We start from the raw sequence: 7,027 nt of genomic DNA on the forward strand, positions 1-7,027 counted from the left end.
CCCCCACATAATGCCCCATACAGGCTGCCCCCCCCCCTTATAATGCTCCATGCAGGCTGTTGCCCCATACAGGCCCCCCCCTTTTAATGCTCCATGCAGGCTGTTACCCCCCACATAATGCCCCATACAGGCTGCCCCCCCTCTTTATAATGCCCCATGCAGGCTGTCACCCCTCCTCTTTATAATGCCCCATGCAGGCTGTCACCCCTCCTCTTTATAATGCTCCATGCAGGCTGTCACCCCTCCTCTTTATACTGCCCCATGCAGGCTGTCACCCCTCCTCTTTATACTGCCCCATGCAGGCTGTCACCCCTCCTCTTTATAATGCCCCATGCAGGATGTCCCCCCCCCTCTCTTTATAATGCCCCGTGCAGGCTGTTCCCCACCTTATAATGCCCCATGCAGGCTGTCACCCCTCCTCTTTATAATGCCCCATGCAGGATGCCCCCCCTCTCTTTATAATGCCCCGTGCAGGCTGTTCCCCACCTTATAATGCCCCATGCAGGCTGTTCCCCACCTTATAATGCCCCGTGCAGGCTATTCCCCACCTTATAATGCCCCATGCAGGCTGTTCCCCACCTTATAATGCCCCATGCAGGCTGTCGCCCCCCCTCTCTTTATAATGCCCCCCCTCTCTTTATAATGCCCCGTGCAGGCTGTTCCCCACCTTATAATGCCCCATGCAGGCTTTTCCCCACCTTATAATGCCCCATGCAGGCTGTCACCCCTCCTCTTTATAATGCCCCATGCAGGATGCCCCCCCTCTCTTTATAATGCCCCGTGCAGGCTGTTCCCCACCTTATAATGCCCCGTGCAGGCTGGTCCCCACCTTATAATGCCCCATGCAGGCTGGTCCCCACCTTTTAATGCCCCATGCAGGCTGGTCCCCACCTTATAATGCCCCATGCAGGCTGGTCCCCACCTTATAATGCCCCATGCAGGCTGGTCCCCACCTTATAATGCCCCATGCAGGCTGTCACCCCTCCTCATTATAATGCCCCAAGCAGGAATCCCCCCCTCTTTATAATGCCCCATGCAGGCTGTTCCCCACCTTATAATGCCCCATGCCTCCATACATTTAAAAAAAAAAAAAAAAAAAATCAAATACTCACCTCCCTTCTCCTCACCTGCTACCTGCTGCCCGCTGCCCGCTGCCCGCTGCCTGCTGCCTGCTGCCCGCCGCTCGCTGCTCGGCTCCGAACTCCAGCGTTGTCGGCGTTGTCCCGCTCAGCGCTCCCTGTGACGGCTCAGGGGAGGGCGCGGTGTAAAGACGTCACCGCGCCCTCTGACCTGAGACGTCACAGGGAGCGCAGAGCAGGAAGACAGCTGATCTGCGGAGGCACGGGGAGAGGTAAGTATCCAGCTGCCGGGGCCCTGAGCAAGCGGAGGGGAGAGGGGAGGGGGCGCTGACACCGCTCTCCTCCGCCCATAGCCCAGCGGGGTGCGCGACCGCCAGTGGGCCCCTCTGCCTGCTCAGGGCCCCGGCATTTGCCCGGGTGCGCCGGGAGCTGACGCCGGCCCTGCCTCCAGCAGCCATTTGCCTGAAGCCCACCGCCAGAAATTCAATGGGCAGAGCGGGGACTCCCCTCCTAAATCACCGCTAACATTGCCTTGAAGCCCAGGGCCCGCAGCCTCGCACCTCCTGGACACCCCGCTGGCCCGCAGGAGCGCCCCACTTCTACTGCTGGCTTCCTGCAGCAGTGACCCTACTTCCTGTGACCTCACTCCACCACAGCCACCCCCCTGGTAAGCTACATTCAGACAATTATTATTATTAATAATCTGTCTGATATGCTGGGGTGGAGAGTTCCAGAGTAGGGGGGATGCACGGGAGAAATCTTGTATGCGATTGTGGGAAGAGGAGATAAGAGGGGAGTAGAGAAGAAGATCTTGTGAGGATCGGAGGTTGCGTGCAGGTAAGTACCGGGAGACTAGGTCACAGATATATGGAGGAGACAGGTTGTGGGTGGCTTTGCATGCCAAGGTTAGGGTCTTGAACTGGAGTCTCTGGGTAATGTGGAGCCAGTGAAGGGATTGGCGGAGCGAGGGGAAAAGCCAGGGAATAGCGGGGGGACAGGTGGATTAGTCAGACAGCAGAGTTTAGGATAGATTGGAGGGGTGCGAGAGTGTTAGAAGGGAGGTCAAAAATTTTGGAAAAAAAGGCATCTTATAGTCCAAAAAATACGGTAAAACACAACGAGTCCCCAAATACAGTATGTAGTCATTGTATCTGCAGACAGAGAACCGATGTCACATACAATTTCCGCCTCCATTCTGATCGCTCTCATCTCAAAATTCTCCTTTCCATTTTTCCTTCTTTATAGGCTGAAGAAAGATCTCAGACTGAAGATTTGGCTGTCTTTAAAGAACTGGCCGAAAAAGTCCTGTCTATACTAGAACGCTCATTGGAACGCCCAGTAAGGATCAATATTAATAGACGTATCTTAATCCACCGTATCTGAGGAGACTTTCTGAGAAAAGGTCTGAAGATGGCGCGGGATTTGTATCGTTACAATTGGTGCATCTGTAAATGTTGGTTTAGTCCTTCATGATTTATGTATTTGGTGATTTAGTGAAATCTTCCACATAGTAATTATATACATTATATCTATCAGGAAACAACAGGAGGCGACGCCAAATATGGGCAAAATGTGACCCCGAAAATCCCTGACCCTAATAGGAGTCAGCCGGAGCTGAACAGCGATCTGATTACAGGTGAGCGATCACCCGACCTTCTACAAGGAATGTCCAGATATTACAGAGGACGGAGGATAATGTTAGATTTACTCTCTACTCTGTGTAATGGGAACCTGGCAGCACATTGTTACATATAGAAGTAGTGGTGTGACGGTATAGGCCATTGTCCCCTAATAATAATTGTTTGTAGAAATCCAATGTGCTAGTCAGGAGAAATGTAAAGTAGACACCATATTCAAATTAGAATGGAAGTGCACTGGGGGCGTGAAAGAAGAAATCCAAGTGCAGTGACACGCCCCCAGTGCACTTCCAGGCTAATTTGCAAATCTCTCCTATGTTTCAGCTCTCTTACCATCACTCATATGTGCAGCGTGGGTGGGGGCTTCCTCATTCATGTGATGGAGGGTCCATTCTGCAGTGCTATAGCAAGTAACATGAAATAAATTAAATTTAAATTGCATTACTGCTCTAGAAAATGGGAAAAAATTAAGATACTGAGCACATAATTTGGCCAATTCATGAATGCCCAGCAGCCAATGACAAGGCGATCTTTTTGTTGGAATCCTCTCCTAATGTGAATCCTCTCCTAGGCTGAAGCCTACATTTATATGGGTAGGTAGGATCCTGTTGTAATTAAAACCACCCCGGGCTGATGGGTGGAGATAGGTTCCCAGCAAAAAAGGTCGCCTTGCCGTGACTGCTGGGCATGCATCGAGCAAAAGAAGGTCGCCTTGCCGTGGCTGCTAGGCATGCACCCAGCAAAACAAGGTCGCCTTGTCGTGACTGCTGGGCATGCACCCAGCAAAAGAAGGTCGCCTTGTCGTGACTCCTGGGCATGCACCCAGCAAAAGAAGGTCGTCTTGCCATGACTGCTGGGCGTGCACCCAGCAAAAAAAAAGGTCACCTTGCCGTGGCTACTTGGCATGCACCCAGAAAAAGAAGGTCGCCTTGCCGTGGCTGCTGGCCATGCATGAATTGGCCAAATTATGCGCTAAGTATCTTCCTTTTATCCTATTTTATACAGCAGTAATGCAATTCAAATTTCATTTATTTCATGTTTACATGCTATAGCGTTACAGAGTGCAACTTTGTTAGTTATGTATTTGGATGGCTACTCTTAGTATGCACCTGTTCACACCCATTTTCTTTTCGGAAGTGATGGTCAGTCTTTTGTTATTTATGAAGGGGTTCCTCCATCATTTACATTACATTTATCTATGGATTCCCCGTATATTCTCATATTTAGAATCCCCATATAACGAGTATTAATCCCATTTACAGACATCTTGTCATTTCTCCGTTTTATTGCTGTATTATCTATGTAGGAATAATATCCTCTAATACATTTCATTTCTTCATCATTATTTTAGAAGCAACTGAGCTGTCGAATCCTAACAATGGAATTAGTGAGATCCCGGAGATCCAAGAATCCGTAAGTATCATAGAGGGGGATGCGTGTGTGTCATCAGATCATGGGGTGTGAATGACTCGTCCAGTATTATCCCCCATACAACCATGGTACGTCTCTATTCTAAGTGTAGATGACCCTATGGTGTTAATTACATGTGAATTACAGGGAATCTGTCACCAGGTTTATGCTATTTGGTCTGAGAGAAGCATGATGCAGGGACAGAGACCCTGATTCCATGTGTTGATTACTTTACTCGGTGGAGCAGTTGTGATAAAATCACTATTTTTTTCTGCTGCAGAGCTCTGAATGCTGAGTCTTGTATAACCCCGCCCACACCATTGATTGGCAGCTTTCTGTGTACACTGTGCATAGGCAGAAAGCTGCTAATCAGTGGTGGAGGCAGGGGTACAGAGCAATAGGACTACCTGGCTAGACAGATAGTCTTCTAGTGATAATCTACTGATTTTATTGAAACAGCCACACACAGCCTAGTAAGTAACACATCACTGGAATCAGGGTCTCTGCCCCTACATCATGGTGCTTTCAGAATACATAGCAAACACCTGGTGACAGATTACCTGTAAGTCCTCCTCTGTGTGATCTCCCACATTATCCAGAATGTTATAGTAATGTATGATGACCGTTGCAGGACGGCTCCAGGATTTCGTGGGCCCTGGGCGAAAGAGTCTCAGTGGCCCCTTTAACACATACCACGATTCATGATGCACAGATACCGCAGATAAATATATATACATATATGTATATATATATATATATATACATATATATATATATATATATAGTACAAGCCCGAAGATTTCACTTCTTACATTACATGAGCGATATCTATTGTAAATTCCACAATAACTCAGAAAGCGGCGAATCCTCACAGCTCACAGTGCAGACCGGACAGTAATGTCCTCCACACAGTATAATGGCACCACATAGTCCTCTATACCGTATTATGAGCTCCATATATTGCTCCATATAGAATAATGGACCCCATAAAATGCTCCACGCAGGCTGTGCCCCCATATAATGCCCCATGCAGGCTGTGACCCCACACATAATGCCCCATGCAGGCTGTGCCCCCCACATAATGCCCCATGCAGGCTTTGACCCCCCACATAATGCTCCATGCAGGCTGTGACCCTCACATAATGCCCCATGCAGGCTTTGACCCCCCACATAATGCCCCATGCAGGCTGTGCCCCCCCCCCACATAATGCCCCTTGCAGGATGTCCCCCTCCCACATAATGGCCCATGCAGGATGTCACCCCCCATATAATTCCCCATGCAGAATGTCCCTCCCACATAATGCCCCATGCAGGCTGTGCCCCCCACATAATGCCCCATGCAGGCTGTGCCCCCCCCACATAATGGCCCATGCAGGATGTCACCCCCCATATAATTCCCCATGCAGGATGTCCCCTCCACATAATGCCCCATGCAGGATGTCCCACCCCACATAATGCCCCATGCAGGATGTCCCCCACACATAATGCCCCATGCAGGATATCCCCCCCACATAATGCCCCATGCAGGATGTCACCCCCCATATAATTTCCCATGCAGGATGTCCCCCCCCACATAATGCTCCATGCAGGATGTCCCACCCCACATAATGACCCATACAGGATGTCACCCCCCATATAATGCCCCATGCAGGATGTCACCCCCCCATATAATGCCCCATGTAGGATGTCACCTCTCACCCCATATATTGGCCCATGCAGGATGTCACCTCTCACCCCATATAATACCCCATGCAGGATGTCACTTCTCCCCCCATATAATACCCCATGCAGGATGTCACTCCCCCCATATAATGCCCCATGCAGGATGTCACCCCCCATATAATGCCCCATGCAGAATGTCACCTCTCACCCCATATAAAGCCCTATGCTGGATGTCACTCCCCCCCCCCATATAATGACCCATGCAGGATGTCACTTCTCCCCCTCATATAATACCCCATGCAGGATGTCACCCCCCTATATAATGCCCCATGCAGGATGTCCCCCCCATATAATGCCTCATGTAGGATGTCACCTCTTACCCCATATAATGCCCCATGCAGGATGTCACTCCCCCCCATATAATGCCCCATGCAGGATGTCACTTCTCCCCCCCATATAATACCCCACGCAGGATGTCCCTACCTCCCCCCCATATAATGCCCCATGCAGGATGTCACTTCTCCCCCCATATAATGCCCCATACCTCCATACATAAAAAAAAAAATCAAATGCTCACCTCACTGCTCACCAGCTGTGGAGAGGTAAGTATTGTGCCGGCCGTGGTCCTGGGCAAGCATTGAGGGGGGGGGGAGCAAGGCCCGCCTACTCAGGGCCCCGGCACTTGCCTGGGTGTGCTGGGTGCTAGCGCCATGTCTGCCCAGCGTCCGGTTTGTATCCTCCCAACATCATATCAGTGTAAATCATCTGGGACATAATATGGGGGGAGAAGTTTTTGCATCTGTAACTTTTTTCCTGCATCTTCAATAAATCAGTATTATTTCTTATTCTTTTATAGAGCGTGATGGATTCATTGGTTCCGGCGAGAAAGCCGCATATGAGCGACTATGAAACTTCCAAACTCATCAGCAGTGGAAATTTTGGGTGAGATTTCTGTTGCCATAATCCACATTTCTCAGGGTTCCCTATGACAATGCTTCTGCCCCTGCACTCTGCCATTCAGTGTTATCATAGGGAAATTATGTGATCTGTAGCAAATCAAACTGCAAGGAAAGTGATTTAAATAATATAATTACATATAATATAATATATAATAATATAATATTATTACATTCGCCTGTGCTAGACTCTCATCTGTTCTTATGCTGCCTCCTCCACCTGAGCTTTTCTGCTCTCCACTCTGATCTTTGTTTTGATGGGGGGGCTCCATTATGAAGCTGA

This window comes from Phyllobates terribilis, unplaced genomic scaffold (assembly GCF_046119375.1).
Source record: "Phyllobates terribilis strain yellow unplaced genomic scaffold, ASM4611937v1 Scaffold_234__1_contigs__length_3078370, whole genome shotgun sequence".
NCBI lineage: Eukaryota > Metazoa > Chordata > Amphibia > Anura > Dendrobatidae > Phyllobates > Phyllobates terribilis.